This window comes from Borostomias antarcticus (genome assembly GCF_949987555.1).
Source record: "Borostomias antarcticus genome assembly, chromosome: 24".
NCBI classification, from domain to species: domain Eukaryota; kingdom Metazoa; phylum Chordata; class Actinopteri; order Stomiiformes; family Stomiidae; genus Borostomias; species Borostomias antarcticus.
In genome coordinates, this window is record NC_140257.1 from 285,029 (window position 1) to 309,235 (window position 24,207).

A 24,207-nucleotide genomic window follows, 5' to 3' on the forward strand; every position below is an offset into this window, starting at 1 on the left:
ATCTCTGTTACCTGGACCCCTAATTTGAAGCCATTTTGAGTAAGTGGGCCATCAGGCTCCCAAGACAAAGCCCAAGAGACGATGGAGAAGTCCCTTTTCCCAACAAGGAGAAGAGTTCAAGGGATTTCTATTCCATTGTCTCAACCACTCATCGACACCTAAGCTACATGGAGTTTTTTTAGCTTTCTTACCAGGATCCCGAAATTGGGGCCTTTTTGAGTGATGAGACCATTAGGTTTCCAGAACGAAACCCCAGAAAGTGTGGAGCATTTCCATTTTACAAGAAGGACATCATACCCACTTTAGTTGCGTCTGTCGTTTGCCTTGCATTCAAACCAAGATGCAAACACACTGCTTCCAGGAGAGACTAAAGCTGTCAGAAATGGGATTCGAACCCACGCCTCCAGGGAGACTGCGAACTTAACGCAGCGCCTTAGACCGCTCGGCCATCCTGACTAATACATTGCACAGCTTTTTCTGAAATGGTAGGAGGACCCCAAAACTCAAATAATGCGAGGAATACAAATGGGAAGAAATCTATATAACCATACATGGCTTGAGTATGACTTCGGTGTTGATAGCTGGCTTTCAACATTCTCTGTACAATTTAAAATTGTGTGGGGAAGAGAACAAGGGATTTGTACTCCATCGCCTCAACCGATAGCCATGACACCGCTCCATGGAGCTTTGTATCTCTGTTACCTGGACCCCTAATTTGAAGCCATTTTGAGTAAGTGGGCCATCAGGCTCCCAAGACAAAGCCCAAGAGATGATGGAGAAGTCCCTTTTCCCAACAAGGAGAAGAGTTCAAGGGATTTCTATTCCATTGTCTCAACCACTCATCCACACCTAAGCTACATGGAGTTTTTTTTAGCTTTCTTAACAGGATCCCGAAATTGGGGCCTTTTTGAGTGATGAGACCATTAGGTTTCCAGAACGAAACCCCAGAAAGTGTGGAGCATTTCCATTTTACAAGAAGGACATCATACCCAATTTAGTTGCGTCTGTCGTTTGCCTTGCATTCAAACCAAGATGCAAACACACTGCTTCCAGGAGAGACTAAAGCTGTCAGAAGTGGGATTCGAACCCACGCCTCCAGGGGAGACTGCGACCTGAACGCAGCGCCTTAGACCGCTCGGCCATCCTGACTAATACATTGCACAGCTTTTTCTGAAATGGTAGGAGGACCCCAAAACTCAAATAATGCGAGGAATACAAATGGGAAGAAATCTATATCACCATACATGGCTTGAGTAAGACTTCGGTGTTGATAGCTGGCTTTCAACATTCTCTGTACAATTTAAAATTGTGTGGGGAAGAGAACAAGGGATTTGTACTCCATCACCTCAACCGATAGCCATGACACCGCTCCATGGAGCTTTGTATCTCTGTTACCTGGACCCCTAATTTGAAGCCATTTTGAGTAAGTGGGCCATCAGGCTGCCAAGACAAAGCCCAAGAGACGATGGAGAAGTCCCTTTTCCCAACAAGGAGAAGAGTTCAAGAGATTTTTATTCCATTGTCTCAACCACTCATCCACACCTAAGCTACATGGAGTTTTTTTTAGCTTCCTTACCAGGATCCCGAAATTGGGGCCTTTTTGAGTGATGAGACCATTAGGTTTCCAGAACGAAACCCAAGAGACGATGGAGAAGTCACTTTTTCCAACAAGGAGAAGAGTTCAAAGGATTTCTATTCCATTGTCTCAACCACTCATCGACACCTAAGCTACATGGAGTTTTTTTAGCTTTCTTACCAGGATCCCGAAATTGGGGCCTTTTTGAGTGATGAGACCATTAGGTTTCCAGAACGAAACCCAAGAGACGATGGAGAAGTCACTTTTTCCAACAAGGAGAAGAGTTCAAAGGATTTCTATTCCATTGTCTCAACCACTCATCGACACCTAAGCTACATGGAGTTTTTTTAGCTTTCTTACCAGGATCCCGAAATTGGGGCCTTTTTGAGTGATGAGACCATTAGGTTTCCAGAACGAAACCCAAGAGACGATGGAGAAGTCACTTTTTCCAACAAGGAGAAGAGTTCAAAGGATTTCTATTCCATTGTCTCAACCACTCATCGACACCTAAGCTACATGGAGTTTTTTTAGCTTCCTTACCAGGATCCCGAAATTGGGGCCTTTTTGAGTGATGAGACCATTAGGTTTCCAGAACGAAACCCAAGAGACGATGGAGAAGTCACTTTTTCCAACAAGGAGAAGAATTCAAGGGATTTCTATTCCATTGTCTCAACCACTCATCGACACCTAAGCTACATGGAGTTTTTTTAGCTTTCTTACCAGGATCCCGAAATTGGGGCCTTTTTGAGTGATGAGACCATTAGGTTTCCAGAACGAAACCCCAGAAGGTGTGGAGCATTTCCATTTTACAAGAAGGACATCATACCCACTTTAGTTGCATCTGTCGTTTGCCTTGCATTCAAACCAAGATGCAAACACACTGCTTCCAGGAGAGACTAAAGCTGTCAGAAATGGGATTCGAACCCACGCCTCCAGGGAGACTGCGACCTTAACGCAGCGCCTTAGACCGCTCGGCCATCCTGACTAATACATTGCACAGCTTTTTCTGAAATGGTAGGAGGACCCCAAAACTCAAATAATGCGAGGAATACAAATGGGAAGAAATCTATATAACCATACATGGCTTGAGTATGACTTCGGTGTTGATAGCTGGCTTTCAACATTCTCTGTACAATTTAAAATTGTGTGGGGAAGAGAACAAGGGATTTGTACTCCATCGCCTCAACCGATAGCCATGACACCGCTCCATGGAGCTTTGTATCTCTGTTACCTGGACCCCTAATTTGAAGCCATTTTGAGTAAGTGGGCCATCAGGCTCCCAAGACAAAGCCCAAGAGATGATGGAGAAGTCCCTTTTCCCAACAAGGAGAAGAGTTCAAGGGATTTCTATTCCATTGTCTCAACCACTCATCCACACCTAAGCTACATGGAGTTTTTTTAGCTTTCTTAACAGGATCCCGAAATTGGGGCCTTTTTGAGTGATGAGACCATTAGGTTTCCAGAACGAAACCCCAGAAAGTGTGGAGCATTTCCATTTTACAAGAAGGACATCATACCCACTTTAGTTGCGTCTGTCGTTTGCCTTGCATTCAAACCAAGATGCAAACACACTGCTTTCAGGAGAGACTAAAGCTGTCAGAAGTGGGATTCGAACCCACGCCTGCAGGGGAGACTGCGACCTGAACGCAGCGCCTTAGACCGCTCGGCCATCCTGACTAATACATTGCACAGCTTTTTCTGAAATGGTAGGAGGACCCCAAAACTCAAATAATGCGAGGAATACAAATGGGAAGAAATCTATATCACCATACATGGCTTGAGTAAGACTTCGGTGTTGATAGCTGGCTTTCAACATTCTCTGTACAATTTAAAATTGTGTGGGGAAGAGAACAAGGGATTTGTACTCCATCACCTCAACCGATAGCCATGACACCGCTCCATGGAGCTTTGTATCTCTGTTACCTGGACCCCTAATTTGAAGCCATTTTGAGTAAGTGGGCCATCAGGCTGCCAAGACAAAGCCCAAGAGACGATGGAGAAGTCCCTTTTCCCAACAAGGAGAAGAGTTCAAGAGATTTCTATTCCATTGTCTCAACCACTCATCCACACCTAAGCTACATGGAGTTTTTTTTAGCTTTCTTACCAGGATCCCGAAATTGGGGCCTTTTTGAGTGATGAGACCATTAGGTTTCCAGAACGAAACCCAAGAGACGATGGAGAAGTCACTTTTTCCAACAAGGAGAAGAGTTCAAAGGATTTCTATTCCATTGTCTCAACCACTCATCGACACCTAAGCTACATGGAGTTTTTTTTAGCTTCCTTACCAGGATCCCAAAATTGGGGCCTTTTTGAGTGATGAGACCATTAGGTTTCCAGAACGAAACCCCAGAAAGTGTGGAGCATTTCCATTTTACAAGAAGGACATCATACCCACTTTAGTTGCGTCTGTTGTTTGCCTTGCATTCAAACCAAGATGCAAACACACTGCTTCCAGGAGAGACTAAAGCTGTCAGAAGTGGGATTTGAAACCACGCCTCCAGGGGAGACTGCGACCTGAACGCAGCGCCTTAATTCGCTCGGCCATCCTGACTAATACATTGCACAGCTTTTTCTGAAATGGTAGGAGGACCCCAAAACTCAAATAATGCGAGGAATACAAATGTGAAGAAATCTATATCACCATACATGGCTTGAGTAAGACTTCGGTGTTGATAGCTGGCTTTCAACATTCTCTGTACAATTTAAAATTGTGTGGGGAAGAGAACAAGGGATTTGTACTCCATCGCCTCAACCGATAGCCATGACACCGCTCCATGGAGCTTTGTATCTCTGTTACCTGGACCCCTAATTTGAAGCCATTTTGAGTAAGTGGGCCATCAGGCTCCCAAGACAAAGCCCAAGAGACGATGGAGAAGTCCCTTTTCCCAACAAGGAGAAGAGTTCAAGAGATTTCTATTCCATTGTCTCAACCACTCATCCACACCTAAGCTACATGGAGTTTTTTTAGCTTTCTTACCAGGATCCCGAAATTGGGGCCTTTTTGAGTGATGAGACCATTAGGTTTCCAGAACGAAACCCAAGAGACGATGGAGAAGTCACTTTTTCCAACAAGGAGAAGAGTTCAAAGGATTTCTATTCCATTGTCTCAACCACTCATCGACACCTAAGCTACATGGAGTTTTTTTTAGCTTCCTTACCAGGATCCCGCAATTGGGGCCTTTTTGAGTGATGAGACCATTAGGTTTCCAGAACGAAACCCCAGAAAGTGTGGAGCATTTCCATTTTACAAGAAGGACATCATACCCACTTTAGTTGCGTCTGTTGTTTGCCTTGCATTCAAACCAAGATGCAAACACACTGCTTCCAGGAGAGACTAAAGCTGTCAGAAGTGGGATTTGAAACCACGCCTCCAGGGGAGACTGCGACCTGAACGCAGTGCCTTAATTCGCTCGGCCATCCTGACTAATACATTGCACAGCTTTTTCTGAAATGGTAGGAGGACCCCAAAACTCAAATAATGCGAGGAATACAAATGGGAAGAAATCTATATCACCATACATGGCTTGAGTAAGACTTCGGTGTTGATAGCTGGCTTTCAACATTCTCTGTACAATTTAAAATTGTGTGGGGAAGAGAACAAGGGATTTGTACTCCATCGCCTCAACCGATAGCCATGACACCGCTCCATGGAGCTTTGTATCTCTGTTACCTGGACCCCTAATTTGAAGCCATTTTGAGTAAGTGGGCCATCAGGCTCCCAAGACAAAGCCCAAGAGACGATGGAGAAGTCCCTTTTCCCAACAAGGAGAAGAGTTCAAGAGATTTCTATTCCATTGTCTCAACCACTCATCCACACCTAAGCTACATGGAGTTTTTTTAGCTTTCTTACCAGGATCCCGAAATTGGGGCCTTTTTGAGTGATGAGACCATTAGGTTTCCAGAACGAAACCCAAGAGACGATGGAGAAGTCACTTTTTCCAACAAGGAGAAGAGTTCAAAGGATTTCTATTCCATTGTCTCAACCACTCATCGACACCTAAGCTACATGGAGTTTTTTTTAGCTTTCCTACCAGGATCCCGAAATTGGGGCCTTTTTGAGTGATGAGACCATTAGGTTTCCAGAACGAAACCCCAGAAAGTGTGGAGCATTTCCATTTTACAAGAAGGACATCATACCCACTTTAGTTGCGTCTGTCGTTTGCCTTGCATTCAAACCAAGATGCAAACACACTGCTTCCAGGAGAGACTAAAGCTGTCAGAAGTGGGATTCGAATCCACGCCTCCAGGGAGACTGCGACCTGAACGCAGCGCCTTAGACCGCTCGGCCATCCTGACTAATACATTGCACAGCTTTTTCTGAAATGGTAGGAGGACCCCAAAACTCAAATAATGCGAGGAATACAAATGGGAAGAAATCTATATCACCATACATGGCTTGAGTAAGACTTCGGTGTTGATAGCTGGCTTTCAACATTCTCTGTACAATTTAAAATTGTGTGGGGAAGAGAACAAGGGGTTTGTACTCCATCGCCTCAACCGATAGCCATGACACCGCTCCATGGAGCTTTGTATCTCTGTTACCTGGACCCCTAATTTGAAGCCATTTTGAGTAAGTGGGCCATCAGGCTCCCAAGACAAAGCCCAAGAGACGATGGAGAAGTCCCTTTTCCCAACAAGGAGAAGAGTTCAAGAGATTTCTATTCCATTGTCTCAACCACTCATCCACACCTAAGCTACATGAAGTTTTTTTAGCTTTCTTACCAGGATCCCGAAATTGGGACCTTTTTGAGTGATGAGACCATTAGGTTTCCAGAACGAAACCCAAGAGACGATGGAGAAGTCACTTTTTCCAACAAGGAGAAGAGTTCAAAGGATTTCTATTCCATTGTCTCAACCACTCATCGACACCTAAGCTACATGGAGTTTTTTTAGCTTTCTTACCAGGATCCCGAAATTGGGGCCTTTTTGAGTGATGAGACCATTAGGTTTCCAGAACGAAACCCAAGAGACGATGGAGAAGTCACTTTTTCCAACAAGGAGAAGAGTTCAAAGGATTTCTATTCCATTGTCTCAACCACTCATCGACACCTAAGCTACATGGAGTTTTTTTTAGCTTTCCTACCAGGATCCCGAAATTGGGGCCTTTTTGAGTGATGAGACCATTAGGTTTCCAGAACGAAACCCCAGAAAGTGTGGAGCATTTCCATTTTACAAGAAGGACATCATACCCACTTTAGTTGCGTCTGTCGTTTGCCTTGCATTCAAACCAAGATGCAAACACACTGCTTCCAGGAGAGACTAAAGCTGTCAGAAGTGGGATTCGAATCCACGCCTCCAGGGAGACTGCGACCTGAACGCAGCGCCTTAGACCGCTCGGCCATCCTGACTAATACATTGCACAGCTTTTTCTGAAATGGTAGGAGGACCCCAAAACTCAAATAATGCGAGGAATACAAATGGGAAGAAATCTATATCACCATACATGGCTTGAGTAAGACTTCGGTGTTGATAGCTGGCTTTCAACATTCTCTGTACAATTTAAAATTGTGTGGGGAAGAGAACAAGGGGTTTGTACTCCATCGCCTCAACCGATAGCCATGACACCGCTCCATGGAGCTTTGTATCTCTGTTACCTGGACCCCTAATTTGAAGCCATTTTGAGTAAGTGGGCCATCAGGCTCCCAAGACAAAGCCCAAGAGACGATGGAGAAGTCCCTTTTCCCAACAAGGAGAAGAGTTCAAGGGATTTCTATTCCATTGTCATCGACACCTAAGCTACATGGAGTTTTTTTAGCTTTCTTACCAGGATCCCGAAATTGGGGGCTTTTTGAGTGATGAGACTATTAGGTTTCCAGAACGAAACCCCAGAAAGTGTGGAGCATTTCCATTTTACAAGAAGGACATCATACCCACTTTAGTTGCGTCTGTCGTTTGCCTTGCATTCAAACCAAGATGCAAACACACTGCTTCCAGGAGAGACTAAAGCTGTCAGAAGTGGGATTCGAACCAACGCCTCCAGGGAGACTGCGACCTTAACGCAGCGCCTTAGACCGCTCGGCCATCCTGACTAATACATTGCACAGCTTTTTCTGAAATGGTAGGAGGACCCCAAAACTCAAATAATGCGAGGAATACAAATGGGAAGACATTCAACATTCTCTGTACAATTTAAAATTGTGTGGGGAAGAGAACAAGGGATTTGTACTCCATCGCCTCAACCGATAGCCATGACACCGCTCAATGGAGCTTTGTATCTCTGTTACCTGGACCCCTAATTTGAAGCCATTTTGAGTAAGTGGGCCATCAGGCTCCCAAGACAAAGCCCAAGAGACGATGGAGAAGTCCCTTTTCCCAACAAGGAGAAGAGTTCAAGAGATTTCTATTCCATTGTCTCAACCACTCATCCACACCTAAGCTACATGAAGTTTTTTTAGCTTTCTTACCAGGATCCCGAAATTGGGGCCTTTTTGAGTGATGAGACCATTAGGTTTCCAGAACGAAACCCAAGAGACGATGGAGAAGTCACTTTTTCCAACAAGGAGAAGAGTTCAAAGGATTTCTATTCCATTGTCTCAACCACTCATCGACACCTAAGCTACATGGAGTTTTTTTAGCTTTCTTACCAGGATCCCGAAATTGGGGCCTTTTTGAGTGATGAGACCATTAGGTTTCCAGAACGAAACCCCAGAAAGTGTGGAGCATTTCCATTTTACAAGAAGGACATCAAACCCACTTTAGTTGCGTCTGTCGTTTGCCTTGCATTCAAACCAAGATGCAAACACACTGCTTCCAGGAGAGACTAAAGCTGTCAGAAGTGGGATTCGAACCCACGCCTCCAGGGAGACTGCGACCTTAACGCAGCGCCTTAGACCGCTCGGCCATCCTGACTAATACATTGCACAGCTTTTTCTGAAATGGTAGGAGGACCCCAAAACTCAAATAATGCGAGGAATACAAATGGGAAGACATTCAACATTCTCTGTACAATTTAAAATTGTGTGGGGAAGAGAACAAGGGATTTGTACTCCATCGCCTCAACCGATAGCCATGACACCGCTCAATGGAGCTTTGTATCTCTGTTACCTGGACCCCTAATTTGAAGCCATTTTGAGTAAGTGGGCCATCAGGCTCCCAAGACAAAGCCCAAGAGACGATGGAGAAGTCCCTTTTCCCAACAAGGAGAAGAGTTCAAGAGATTTCTATTCCATTGTCTCAACCATTCATCCACACCTAAGCTACATGGAGTTTTTTTAGCTTTCTTACCAGGATCCCGAAATTGGGGCCTTTTTGAGTGATGAGACCATTAGGTTTCCAGAACGAAACCCAAGAGACGATGGAGAAGTCACTTTTTCCAAGAAGGAGAAGAGTTCAAAGGATTTCTATTCCATTGTCTCAACCACTCATCGACACCTAAGCTACATGGAGTTTTTTTTAGCTTTCTTACCAGGATCCCGAAATTGGGGCCTTTTTGAGTGATGAGACCATTAGGTTTCCAGAACGAAACCCCAGAAAGTGTGGAGCATTTCCATTTTACAAGAAGGACATCATACCCACTTTAGTTGCGTCTGTCGTTTGCCTTGCATTCAAACCAAGATGCAAACACACTGCTTCCAGGAGAGACTAAAGCTGTCAGAAGTGGGATTCGAAACCACGCCTCCAGGGGAGACTGCGACCTGAACGCAGCGCCTTAATTCGCTCGGCCATCCTGACTAATACATTGCACAGCTTTTTCTGAAATGGTAGGAGGACCCCAAAACTCAAATAATGCGAGGAATACAAATGGGAAGAAATCTATATCACCATACATGGCTTGAGTAAGACTTCGGTGTTGATAGCTGGCTTTCAACATTCTCTGTACAATTTAAAATTGTGTGGGGAAGAGAACAAGGGATTTGTACTCCATCGCCTCAACCGATAGCCATGACACCGCTCCATGGAGCTTTGTATCTCTGTTACCTGGACCCCTAATTTGAAACCATTTTGAGTAAGTGGGCCATCAGGCTCCCAAGACAAAGCCCAAGAGACGATGGAGAAGTCCCTTTTCCCAACAAGGAGAAGAGTTCAAGAGATTTCTATTCCATTGTCTCAACCACTCATCCACACCTAAGCTACATGAAGTTTTTTTAGCTTTCTTACCAGGATCCCGAAATTGGGGCCTTTTTGAGTGATGAGACCATTAGGTTTCCAGAACGAAACCCAAGAGACGATGGAGAAGTCACTTTTTCCAACAAGGAGAAGAGTTCAAAGGATTTCTATTCCATTGTCTCAACCACTCATCGACACCTAAGCTACATGGAGTTTTTTTAGCTTTCTTACCAGGATCCCGAAATTGGGGCCTTTTTGAGTGATGAGACCATTAGGTTTCCAGAACGAAACCCCAGAAAGTGTGGAGCATTTCCATTTTACAAGAAGGACATCAAACCCACTTTAGTTGCGTCTGTCGTTTGCCTTGCATTCAAACCAAGATGCAAACACACTGCTTCCAGGAGAGACTAAAGCTGTCAGAAGTGGGATTCGAACCCACGCCTCCAGGGAGACTGCGACCTTAACGCAGCACCTTAGACCCCTCGGCCATCCTGACTAAAACATTGCACAGCTTTTTCTGAAATGGTAGGAGGACCCCAAAACTCAAATAATGCGAGGAATACAAATGGGAAGAAATCTATATCACCATACATGGCTTGAGTAAGACTTCGGTGTTGATAGCTGGCTTTCAACATTCTCTGTACAATTTAAAATTGTGTGGGGAAGAGAACAAGGGATTTGTACTCCATCGCCTCAACCGATAGCCATGACACCGCTCCATGGAGCTTTGTATCTCTGTTACCTGGACCCCTAATTTGAAGCCATTTTGAGTAAGTGGGCCATCAGGCTCCCAAGACAAAGCCCAAGAGACGATGGAGAAGTCCCTTTTCCCAACAAGGAGAAGAGTTCAAGGGATTTCTATTCCATTGTCATCGACACCTAAGCTACATGGAGTTTTTTTAGCTTTCTTACCAGGATCCCGAAATTGGGGGCTTTTTGAGTGATGAGACCATTAGGTTTCCAGAACGAAACCCCAGAAAGTGTGGAGCATTTCCATTTTACAAGAAGGACATCATACCCACTTTAGTTGCGTCTGTCGTTTGCCTTGCATTCAAACCAAGATGCAAACACACTGCTTCCAGGAGAGACTAAAGCTGTCAGAAGTGGGATTCGAACCCACGCCTCCAGGGAGACTGCGACCTTAACGCAGCGCCTTAGACCGCTCGGCCATCCTGACTAATACATTGCACAGCTTTTTCTGAAATGGTAGGAGGACCCCAAAACTCAAATAATGCGAGGAATACAAATGGGAAGACATTCAACATTCTCTGTACAATTTAAAATTGTGTGGGGAAGAGAACAAGGGATTTGTACTCCATCGCCTCAACCGATAGCCATGACACCGCTCAATGGAGCTTTGTATCTCTGTTACCTGGACCCCTAATTTGAAGCCATTTTGAGTAAGTGGGCCATCAGGCTCCCAAGACAAAGCCCAAGAGACGATGGAGAAGTCCCTTTTCCCAACAAGGAGAAGAGTTCAAGAGATTTCTATTCCATTGTCTCAACCACTCATCCACACCTAAGCTACATGAAGTTTTTTTAGCTTTCTTACCAGGATCCCGAAATTGGGGCCTTTTTGAGTGATGAGACCATTAGGTTTCCAGAACGAAACGCAAGAGACGATGGAGAAGTCACTTTTTCCAACAAGGAGAAGAGTTCAAAGGATTTCTATTCCATTGTCTCAACCACTCATCGACACCTAAGCTACATGGAGTTTTTTTAGCTTTCTTACCAGGATCCCGAAATTGGGGCCTTTTTGAGTGATGAGACCATTAGGTTTCCAGAACGAAACCCCAGAAAGTGTGGAGCATTTCCATTTTACAAGAAGGACATCAAACCCACTTTAGTTGCGTCTGTCGTTTGCCTTGCATTCAAACCAAGATGCAAACACACTGCTTCCAGCAGAGACTAAAGCTGTCAGAAGTGGGATTCGAACCCACGCCTCCAGGGAGACTGCGACCTTAACGCAGCGCCTTAGACCCCTCGGCCATCCTGACTAAAACATTGCACAGCTTTTTCTGAAATGGTAGGAGGACCCCAAAACTCAAATAATGCGAGGAATACAAATGGGAAGAAATCTATATCACCATACATGGCTTGAGTAAGACTTCGGTGTTGATAGCTGGCTTTCAACATTCTCTGTACAATTTAAAATTGTGTGGGGAAGAGAACAAGGGATTTGTACTCCATCGCCTCAACCGATAGCCATGACACCGCTCCATGGAGCTTTGTATCTCTGTTACCTGGACCCCTAATTTGAAGCCATTTTGAGTAAGTGGGCCATCAGGCTCCCAAGACAAAGCCCAAGAGACGATGGAGAAGTCCCTTTTCCCAACAAGGAGAAGAGTTCAAGGGATTTCTATTCCATTGTCATCGACACCTAAGCTACATGGAGTTTTTTTAGCTTCCTTACCAGGATCCCGAAATTGGGGGCTTTTTGAGTGATGAGACTATTAGGTTTCCAGAACGAAACCCCAGAAAGTGTGGAGCATTTCCATTTTACAAGAAGGACATCATACCCACTTTAGTTGCGTCTGTCGTTTGCCTTGCATTCAAACCAAGATGCAAACACACTGCTTCCAGGAGAGACTAAAGCTGTCAGAAGTGGGATTCGAACCCACGCCTCCAGGGAGACTGCGACCTTAACGCAGCGCCTTAGACCGCTCGGCCATCCTGACTAATACATTGCACAGCTTTTTCTGAAATGGTAGGAGGACCCCAAAACTCAAATAATGCGAGGAATACAAATGGGAAGACATTCAACATTCTCTGTACAATTTAAAATTGTGTGGGGAAGAGAACAAGGGATTTGTACTCCATCGCCTCAACCGATAGCCATGACACCGCTCAATGGAGCTTTGTATCTCTGTTACCTGGACCCCTAATTTGAAGCCATTTTGAGTAAGTGGGCCATCAGGCTCCCAAGACAAAGCCCAAGAGACGATGGAGAAGTCCCTTTTCCCAACAAGGAGAAGAGTTCAAGAGATTTCTATTCCATTGTCTCAACCACTCATCCACACCTAAGCTACATGGAGTTTTTTTAGCTTTCTTACCAGGATCCCGAAATTGGGGCCTTTTTGAGTGATGAGACCATTAGGTTTCCAGAACGAAACCCAAGAGACGATGGAGAAGTCACTTTTTCCAACAAGGAGAAGAGTTCAAAGGATTTCTATTCCATTGTCTCAACCACTCATCGACACCTAAGCTACATGGAGTTTTTTTTAGCTTTCTTACCAGGATCCCGAAATTGGGGCCTTTTTGAGTGATGAGACCATTAGGTTTCCAGAACGAAACCCCAGAAAGTGTGGAGCATTTCCATTTTACAAGAAGGACATCATACCCACTTTAGTTGCGTCTGTCGTTTGCCTTGCATTCAAACCAAGATGCAAACACACTGCTTCCAGGAGAGACTAAAGCTGTCAGAAGTGGGATTTGAACCCACGCCTCCAGGGAGACTGCGACCTTAACGCAGCGCCTTAGACCGCTCGGCCATCCTGACTAATACATTGCACAGCTTTTTCTGAAATGGTAGGAGGACCCCAAAACTCAAATAATGCGAGGAATACAAATGGGAAGAAATCTATATCACCATACATGGCTTGAGTAAGACTTCGGTGTTGATAGCTGGCTTTCAACATTCTCTGTACAATTTAAAATTGTGTGGGGAAGAGAACAAGGGATTTGTACTCCATCGCCTCAACCGATAGCCATGACACCGCTCCATGGAGCTTTGTATCTCTGTTACCTGGACCCCTAATTTGAAGCCATTTTGAGTAAGTGGGCCATCAGGCTCCCAAGACAAAGCCCAAGAGACGATGGAGAAGTCCCTTTTCCCAACAAGGAGAAGAGTTCAAGGGATTTCTATTCCATTGTCTCAACCACTCATCCACACCTAAGCTACATGGAGTTTCTTTTAGCTTCCTTACCAGGATCCCGAAATTGGGGCCTTTTTGAGTGATGAGACCATTAGGTTTCCAGAACGAAACCCAAGAGACGATGGAGAAGTCACTTTTTCCAACAAGGAGAAGAATTCAAGGGATTTCTATTCCATTGTCTCAACCACTCATCGACACCTAAGCTACATGGAGTTTTTTTAGCTTTCTTACCAGGATCCCGAAATTGGGGCCTTTTTGAGTGATGAGACCATTAGGTTTCCAGAACGAAACCCCAGAAAGTGTGGAGCATTTCCATTTTACAAGAAGGACATCATACCCACTTTAGTTGCGTCTGTCTTTTGCCTTGCATTCAAACCAAGATGCAAACACACTGCTTCCAGGAGAGACTAAAGCTGTCAGAAGTGGGATTCGAACCCACGCCTCCAGGGGAGACTGCGACCTAAACGCAGCGCCTTAGACCGCTCTGCCATCCTGACTAACAGAGTGGGCAGCTTTTTCTGATATGGTAGGAGGACCCCAAAGTTCAAATAATGCAAGGAATACAAATGGGAAGAAATCTATATCACCATACATGGCTTGAGTAAGACTTCGGTGTTGATAGCTGGCTTTCAACATTCTCTGTACAATTTAAAATTGTGTGGGGAAGAGAACAAGGGGTTTGTACTCCATCGCCTCAACCGATAGCCATGACACCGCTCCATGGAGCTTTGTATCTCTGTTACCTGGACCCCTAATTTGAAGCCATTTTGAGTAAGTGGGCCATCAGGCTCCCAAGACAAAGCCCAAGAGACGATGGAGAAGTCCCTTTTCCCAAAAAGGAGAAGAGTTCAAGGGATTTCTATTCCATTGTCTCAACCACTCATCCACACCTGAGCTACATGGAGTTTTTTTTAGCTTCCTTACCAGGATCCCGAAATTGGGGCCTTTTTGAGTGATGAGACCATTAGGTTTCCAGAACGAAACCCAAGAGACGATGGAGAAGTCACTTTTTCCAACAAGGAGAAGAGTTCAAAGGATTTCTATTCCATTGTCTCAACCACTCATCAACATCTAAGCTACATGGAGTTTTTTTAGCTTTCTTACCAGGATCCCGAAATTGGGGCCTTTTTGAGTGATGAGACCATTAGGTTTCCAGAACGAAACCCAAGAGACGATGGAGAAGTCACTTTTCCCAACAAGGAGAACAGTTCAAGGGATTTCTATTCCATTGTCTCAACCACTCATCCACACCTAAGCTACATGGAGATTTTTTAGCTTTCTTACCAGGATCTCGAAATTGGGGCCTTTTTGAGTGATGAGACCATTAGGTTTCCAGGGAAACCCCAGAAAGTGTGGAGCATTTCCATTTTACAAGAAGGACATCATACCCACTTTAGTTGCATCTGTCGTTTGCCTTGCATTCAAACCAAGATGCAAACACACTGCTTCCAGGAGAGACTAAAGCTGTCAGAAGTGGGATTCGAACCCACGCCTCCAGGGGAGACTGCGACCTAAACGCAGCGCCTTAGACCGCTCGGCCATCCTGACTAACAGAGTGGGCAGCTTTTTCTGATATGGTAGGAGGACCCCAAAGTTCAAATAATGCAAGGAATACAAATGGGAAGAAATCTATATCACCATACATGGCTTGAGTAAGACTTCGGTGTTGATAGCTGGCTTTCAACATTCTCTGTACAATTTAAAATTGTGTGGGGAAGAGAACAAGGGGTTTGTACTCCATCGCCTCAACCGATAGCCATGACACCGCTCCATGGAGCTTTGTATCTCTGTTACCTGGACCCCTAATTTGAAGCCATTTTGAGTAAGTGGGCCATCAGGCTCCCAAGACAAAGCCCAAGAGACGATGGAGAAGTCCCTTTTCCCAACAAGGAGAAGAGTTCAATGGATTTCTATTCCATTGTCTCAACCACTCATCCACACCTGAGCTACATGGAGTTTTTTTTAGCTTCCTTACCAGGATCCCGAAATTGGGGCCTTTTTGAGTGATGAGACCATTAGGTTTCCAGAACGAAACCCAAGAGACGATGGAGAAGTCACTTTTTCCAACAAGGAGAAGAGTTCAAAGGATTTCTATTCCATTGTCTCAACCACTCATCAACATCTAAGCTACATGGAGTTTTTTTAGCTTTCTTACCAGGATCCCGAAATTGGGGCCTTTTTGAGTGATGAGACCATTAGGTTTCCAGAACGAAACCCAAGAGACGATGGAGAAGTCACTTTTTCCAACAAGGAGAAGAGTTCAAAGGATTTCTATTCCATTGTCTCAACCACTCATCAACACCTAAGCTACATGGAGATTTTTTAGCTTTCTTACCAGGATCTCGAAATTGGGGCCTTTTTGAGTGATGAGACCATTAGGTTTCCAGGGAAACCCCAGAAAGTGTGGAGCATTTCCATTTTACAAGAAGGACATCATACCCACTTTAGTTGCATCTGTCGTTTGCCTTGCATTCAAACCAAGATGCAAACACACTGCTTCCAGGAGAGACTAAAGCTGTCAGAAGTGGGATTCGAACCCACGCCTCCAGGGGAGACTGCGACCTAAACGCAGCGCCTTAGACCGCTCGGCCATCCTGACTAACAGAGTGGGCAGCTTTTTCTGATATGGTAGGAGGACCCCAAAGTTCAAATAATGCAAGGAATACAAATGGGAAGAAATCTATATCACCATACATGGCTTGAGTAAGACTTCGGTGTTGATAGCTGGCTTTCAACATTCTCTGTACAATTTAAAATTGTGTGGGGAAGAGAACAAGGGGTTTGTACTCCATCGCCTCAACCGATAGCCATGACACCGCTCCATGGAGCTTTGTATCTCTGTTACCTGGACCCCTAATTTGAAGCCATTTTGAGTAAGTGGGCCATCAGGCTCCCAAGACAAAGCCCAAGAGACGATGGAGAAGTCCCTTTTCCCAACAAGGAGAAGAGTTCAAGGGATTTCTATTCCATTGTCTCAACCACTCATCCACACCTGAGCTACATGGAGTTTTTTTTAGCTTCCTTACCAGGATCCCGAAATTGGGGCCTTTTTGAGTGATGAGACCATTAGGTTTCCAGAACGAAACCCAAGAGACGATGGAGAAGTCACTTTTTCCAACAAGGAGAAGAGTTCAAAGGATTTCTATTCCATTGTCTCAACCACTCATCAACATCTAAGCTACATGGAGTTTTTTTAGCTTTCTTACCAGGATCCCGAAATTGGGGCCTTTTTGAGTGATGAGACCATTAGGTTTCCAGAACGAAACCCAAGAGACGATGGAGAAGTCACTTTTCCCAACAAGGAGAAGAGTTCAAGGGATTTCTATTCCATTGTCTCAACCACTCATCCACACCTAAGCTACATGGAGATTTTTTAGCTTTCTTACCAGGATCTCGAAATTGGGGCCTTTTTGAGTGATGAGACCATTAGGTTTCCAGGGAAACCCCAGAAAGTGTGGAGCATTTCCATTTTACAAGAAGGACATCATACCCACTTTAGTTGCATCTGTCGTTTGCCTTGCATTCAAACCAAGATGCAAACACACTGCATCCAGGAGAGACTAAAGCTGTCAGAAGTGGGATTCGAACCCACGCCTCCAGGGGAGACTGCGACCTAAACGCAGTGCCTTAGACCGCTCGGCCATCCTGACTAACAGAGTGGGCAGCTTTTTCTGATATGGTAGGAGGACCCCAAAGTTCAAATAATGCAAGGAATACAAATGGGAAGAAATCTATATCACCATACATGGCTTGAGTAAGACTTCGGTGTTGATAGCTGGCTTTCAACATTCTCTGTACAATTTAAAATTGTGTGGGGAAGAGAACAAGGGGTTTGTACTCCATCGCCTCAACCGATAGCCATGACACCGCTCCATGGAGCTTTGTATCTCTGTTACCTGGACCCCTAATTTGAAGCCATTTTGAGTAAGTGGGCCATCAGGCTCCCAAGACAAAGCCCAAGAGACGATGGAGAAGTCCCTTTTCCCAACAAGGAGAAGAGTTCAAGGGATTTCTATTCCATTGTCTCAACCACTCATCCACACCTGAGCTACATGGAGTTTTTTTTAGCTTCCTTACCAGGATCCCGAAATTGGGGCCTTTTTGAGTGATGAGACCATTAGGTTTCCAGAACGAAACCCAAGAGACGATGGAGAAGTCACTTTTTCCAACAAGGAGAAGAGTTCAAAGGATTTCTATTCCATTGTCTCAACCACTCATCAACATCTAAGCTACATGGAGTTTTTTTAGCTTTCTTACCAGGATCCCGAAATTGGGGCCTTTTTGAGTGATGAGACCATTAGGTTTCCAGAACGAAACCCAAGAGACGATGGAGAAGTCACTTTTTCCAACAAGGAGAAGAGTTCAAAGGATTTCTATTCCATTGTCTCAACCACTCATCAACACCTAAGCTACATGGAGATTTTTTAGCTTTCTTACCAGGATCTCGAAATTGGGGCCTTTTTGAGTGATGAGACCATTAGGTTTCCAGGGAAACCCCAGAAAGTGTGGAGCATTTCCATTTTACAAGAAGGACATCATACCCACTTTAGTTGCATCTGTCGTTTGCCTTGCATTCAAACCAAGATGCAAACACACTGCTTCCAGGAGAGACTAAAGCTGTCAGAAGTGGGATTCGAACCCACGCCTCCAGGGGAGACTGCGACCTAAACGCAGCGCCTTAGACCGCTCGGCCATCCTGACTAACAGAGTGGGCAGCTTTTTCTGATATGGTAGGAGGACCCCAAAGTTCAAATAATGCAAGGAATACAAATGGGAAGAAATCTATATCACCATACATGGCTTGAGTAAGACTTCGGTGTTGATAGCTGGCTTTCAACATTCTCTGTACAATTTAAAATTGTGTGGGGAAGAGAACAAGGGGTTTGTACTCCATCGCCTCAACCGATAGCCATGACACCGCTCCATGGAGCTTTGTATCTCTGTTACCTGGACCCCTAATTTGAAGCCATTTTGAGTAAGTGGGCCATCAGGCTCCCAAGACAAAGCCCAAGAGACGATGGAGAAGTCCCTTTTCCCAACAAGGAGAAGAGTTCAAGGGATTTCTATTCCATTGTCTCAACCACTCATCCACACCTGAGCTACATGGAGTTTTTTTTAGCTTCCTTACCAGGATCCCGAAATTGGGGCCTTTTTGAGTGATGAGACCATTAGGTTTCCAGAACGAAACCCAAGAGACGATGGAGAAGTCACTTTTTCCAACAAGGAGAAGAGTTCAAAGGATTTCTATTCCATTGTCTCAACCACTCATCAACATCTAAGCTACATGGAGTTTTTTTAGCTTTCTTACCAGGATCCCGAAATTGGGGCCTTTTTGAGTGATGAGACCATTAGGTTTCCAGAACGAAACCCAAGAGACGATGGAGAAGTCACTTTTCCCAACAAGGAGAAGAGTTCAAGGGATTTCTATTCCATTGTCTCAACCACTCATCCACACCTAAGCTACATGGAGATTTTTTAGCTTTCTTACCAGGATCTCGAAATTGGGGCCTTTTTGAGTGATGAGACCATTAGGTTTCCAGGGAAACCCCAGAAAGTGTGGAGCATTTCCATTTTACAAGAAGGACATCATACCCACTTTAGTTGCATCTGTCGTTTGCCTTGCATTCAAACCAAGATGCAAACACACTGCATCCAGGAGAGACTAAAGCTGTCAGAAGTGGGATTCGAACCCACGCCTCCAGGGGAGACTGCGACCTAAACGCAGTGCCTTAGACCGCTCGGCCATCCTGACTAACAGAGTGGGCAGCTTTTTCTGATATGGTAGGAGGACCCCAAAGTTCAAATAATGCAAGGAATACAAATGGGAAGAAATCTATATCACCATACATGGCTTGAGTAAGACTTCGGTGTTGATAGCTGGCTTTCAACATTCTCTGTACAATTTAAAATTGTGTGGGGAAGAGAACAAGGGGTTTGTACTCCATCGCCTCAACCGATAGCCATGACACCGCTCCATGGAGCTTTGTATCTCTGTTACCTGGACCCCTAATTTGAAGCCATTTTGAGTAAGTGGGCCATCAGGCTCCCAAGACAAAGCCCAAGAGACGATGGAGAAGTCCCTTTTCCCAACAAGGAGAAGAGTTCAAGGGATTTCTATTCCATTGTCTCAACCACTCATCCACACCTGAGCTACATGGAGTTTTTTTTAGCTTCCTTACCAGGATCCCGAAATTGGGGCCTTTTTGAGTGATGAGACCATTAGGTTTCCAGAACGAAACCCAAGAGACGATGGAGAAGTCACTTTTTCCAACAAGGAGAAGAGTTCAAAGGATTTCTATTCCATTGTCTCAACCACTCATCAACATCTAAGCTACATGGAGTTTTTTTAGCTTTCTTACCAGGATCCCGAAATTGGGGCCTTTTTGAGTGATGAGTGTTAAATAATTTCAACTTATCACCCATGTGTTCACTCCAAGATAGGTTTTCTGTTATCTTACTCTATTTATGTTCCTGTTTTCTCTGAGTTTATTGTTTTACAATGTTTGTGGAAAGCAGACCTTAACTACGTTCTCACTGCCATCTGTTTTGCCAGACCAACTGGCACAACCCCCGGTCACGACACGGCCCCTTTAAAAGGGCTCCGCCTCTCATTGACGGGGCTCTCTGACTCGAATTCACTTCCTGTTGTGAGAGACCGCTTGCAAACGTATTGAAGAATAAAGATATCGTCTTTGTTTTAACCAGCTTGAATCGACCACTCGCGTGCTCTTATTCTTAATCCAAGTATTAAGAAAATAATTATTTACAATATGGCGACGTGTCTGTAGACCGAATTGCGGTTTTCTGGGACAACTACGAGTTTTTTCGCGTGCTCCGGAGGCGAAGCGTGGATCCGCGACAAGTTTGACTTGTGGAGTCAACTTCGAGCAGCCGGCGTAGTCTGCTGGCTAGTTTTCTCGAAGCCCTTCACCTCTGCAGCTCGCTAAAAGGACTGGTACGTTGAGAATCTAAATCGTGGTGGTACGTTGTGTTTTTCAGCTGGAGACATTGACCATAGTTTTATTCGCACCGGTTATGTGATTCTGTGTTCTGCACTACATTTGTTTTGTTCTGCATTATACAAGGAGGTTACGTAGGCTGTTGGCCGCATGACTGTTTACGAAAACCGGCAGGTTTTCAGGTGTTTCTGTTACCTCGGATAAGCCTGGTTCTGTGTCGTGGGGTTGCGCGACTCAACGTGGGTTTTTTATTTACTCCAGTTGTGAGGGCACAACAACGGGGATGGCTGTGATAGTTCGAGAGGTTATTTGACGCCCCGGGTGATTTTGCTAAGTGAGCTAAGTTGTTTCATTTTGTTTGTCTTGTCTTGGGATTTCAGATCCTGTTTTCTGGGTTTTGTTTAGTGTTGAACTTCTGTACATGCTAGCTATGGTTTGGTTTTGCATTTAAGTGTCTGTTGTGCTGGCTTTGTTTTGTGTTAAGTGTTGGGGTTATTTTGGGATTTCTACAGCACTCTGTGCTCATCCTTTGTTCTTTTAATTCTGCTCCAAGCTACGTATCTTGTATTTCTGTTAGCTTTGGTTTTTGTGCTATTGGTTCAATGCTTAGCTTCCCTGTGCTGGCTAAGTTCATCCACATGGTTGGTTCCACATGTTGATTAGCCCACGTGCTTAGCTAACTTTGTGCGCACGTGGTTGACTTCCTGTTTTGCTGCTTGTGGAAAAAAAAAAAGAGAGAGAGGTCCTGTTTTTCCTCAACCATTTTGAGGATCCACCATTTTGGTTTCTGAAGTCTGCCATTTTGGGAGAAAAAAAAAGTAACAGGTAAAAAAAAAAAAAAAAAACTCTCAACACAGCAGTTATTGTTTTTTTACTGTACTTTTGACATTTGTTTGTATTTGTAAAATGGGAACTACTGCTAGTACACCAAAACGGGAACCTTTACTGGGCGCTGCCAAGATAGTGGCATTAAAGTATGATCCGAGTGTGTGTGAGCAAATTACTTTATGGGCTAAAAATAGTGATTTTCCTCCTGTCTCGGGCACACTGTCTGTTAAGTTGCTAGGGAAAGTTAAGAGACAGCTTAAGGAGTTTCAATTAACTAAGCTAGGTAGGAAGTCAGAGAATGCTATTAACTGGTCTCACTTTCTTGCCTGGGAGACAACTGCAAATGACTCAATTGATAGAGCTGAAACTGCCCGCAACAAAAGGGAGGCTAGGAAGAACTCTGTCACTGCTAAAGCTGTTTATGTTAAGAAATTAATTCCTCCTTCGGACAACGACGACCTTTTAGAACCGTGTTGTTTATATCCTGATCCAAATGCGGCCGTCCCTATTCCTGTCCCTCAGGCTCAGCCAGGTTTAGTTCCTGCCCCTAGTCTGCAGGGCATCGTCCCTCCTCCAGCCCATGTGCTGCCCCCCCCTCTTCTAGTCCCGACACTTCAGCCAACTTCCATGGTTCACCACACCCCCCCTGCTCCTGCATTGTTACGGTTTACGACCCCTATTGCTGGTCCGTCACCTGTCCCCTCTCAGGTTTCACATCTCCCCTCTCCCTCTACTGGAACTCCTTTTGGAGCTCACTCCCAAACTCCTTGGTTGTCTCAGATGTCACCCCCCCCAGGTTATTATTCTCATAGCAGTACTCCTGCAGGGACTTATTTTAGTGATGTTAACAGTCAGTCTAAATTGGCTATTTCCTTCCCTGGAACTTCCCTTTCTACTGGCTCATCCCCTTCATTGACTGACTCTATGACTCCTGATGACACCTCAGCCAAAGTCTCACCTCCTTTATTGACTCCCCCTGATACTACTCCTCCCCCTGCTCTTGATATTTCTCCCCCTGCTCTTGAAACATTAGAGGGCCATCCACATTATAGTCTTAGGTCTACTGGTCAGGTTCAGGAACAACAACTCTCTTCTGCATTAGGCAAGCTGCTATTGCCAATGATTAGATGCATTAATCCTGTACCTCAACCACCTCTGGGCCAACTAGGTCACGCCACATGGAGCCCTTTTTCTGATGTCTACAGACCTTTCCGTTGTGATGAGCTGCGGGAGCTTGCTTCCTCATTACCTGATCCTGCTAAGGACATTGACAGTTTTGAGAGAGATGTGAATGCTGCCGTTCAGATGTACAGACCGCACTCTGAGGAACTTGAGGCTGTAATGAGGCTTGCGCTACGTCTCAAATGGGCTGATATAAGGGGTAATTTTGATGATAAATTGACTTTTGATGATCCTGGATTTGCACCTCAGGTGATACAGCTGCTGCAGAGAATCAGGCTCCGGTTCCCTCCACAAACTAACTGGGACCTGATCTCCTCCTGTAAACAGAAGCTGAATGAATCTTTCGATGATTTTTATGAACGCCTGGAGAAAACCTTTTCTCTCCACTCGGGCATGAATAGGCATGCCAATGACTACAAGACTGTGTTGAAACAACAATTAATGAACAATGTTCTCCCTGCCCTTAGTGACCAAGTCAGGACTTCGTGTGTAAACTGGGAGACACAACCGCTAGAACAGGTCGTGGGTGTGTTCAGATTTGCAGAACATTTCACTCTACTAAAGGAACAAAGGGAGGCTGCTGAAAAGAAGGACTCTGACGTGAAGCTGCAGGCTGCACAGGTTAGGTACTTCAACACCAATGCTCGCACAGAGCCACAGCAGAGAAATGGACAGCGTCAACAATCAAGGGAGAATAGAGGGACTCAGGGTAATTCACAACAAAACAGCAGGTTTAACAGTTCAGATGATCGTTGCTATTACTGCAACCGCAGAGGACATTTCCAGAGAACATGTAGAGAATACGCTAAACAGCAAAAGTCTTCTCCTAACCAATGGGGATCTGCACCCCCTCCGGGAGTCTCTGTCAGTTCTCCACAGGGAGGTGGTTTCTGACTAGATGTAGGACAGGTAGGGAAAGCTAGGGATAGTGAGTGGGTACGTGAGGAGAGAATCATTCATATTCATCAATACCTTAATCTGCATACCAAACCATCTGATAATCCAACTGTAACTATGACTGTTAATGGGGAAAAATTGTTTTTTTTGGCTGACACAGGTGCTCATTCTTCTGTAATTAGTACTGCTAGTGTTACACAGCGTCCTCAAGTGACTGAGGAGCTTGCTAAAACTGTTGGTGCTGCAGGCATTGTGAAATCTGAGAGAGTGACTATTCCATTGAAAGTGGAAGTAGATGATTGTCAGCTAACACACCAGTTCATTTTGAGTGAATGTTGTCCAGTGAATCTTTGTGGGCGTGACTTGTTATGTAAGCTAGGTTTCCAGATGACCTGCTCCTCAGAAGGTGTCACCATACTCAGATCATCAACAATGACACCTCCGGAGGTGACAACCATGTACAACGACGCGCCTACTGATTGGTCTTATAATTGGTATGTTGATTGTAACATTCATACATCACAACATTTGGAAAAGTTGTTTTCAAAAGTACGGACATGTTATAGCTACGATGCTCCGCTCAGCCCTCATGATAACTTGCTCTGTACCGCATCAACATCTTTTTTAAGCCAAGACCATGGGTTTGAGGACACTTGGATGTTGCCTCAAGTTGATGAAACATTGATGTGTAATGTGTTGTATGTTGGACCGGATCATGCAGTTCTTTCTGTCGACCTTAACGGTACACAGAAACAGCTGTATGATGGTCATTCTGTGCCTCATGTGTCTCTTGCTGTTTCTGAGTTTGTTAATAGGAGGGATGCTGATGCGTGGCTGATGGACA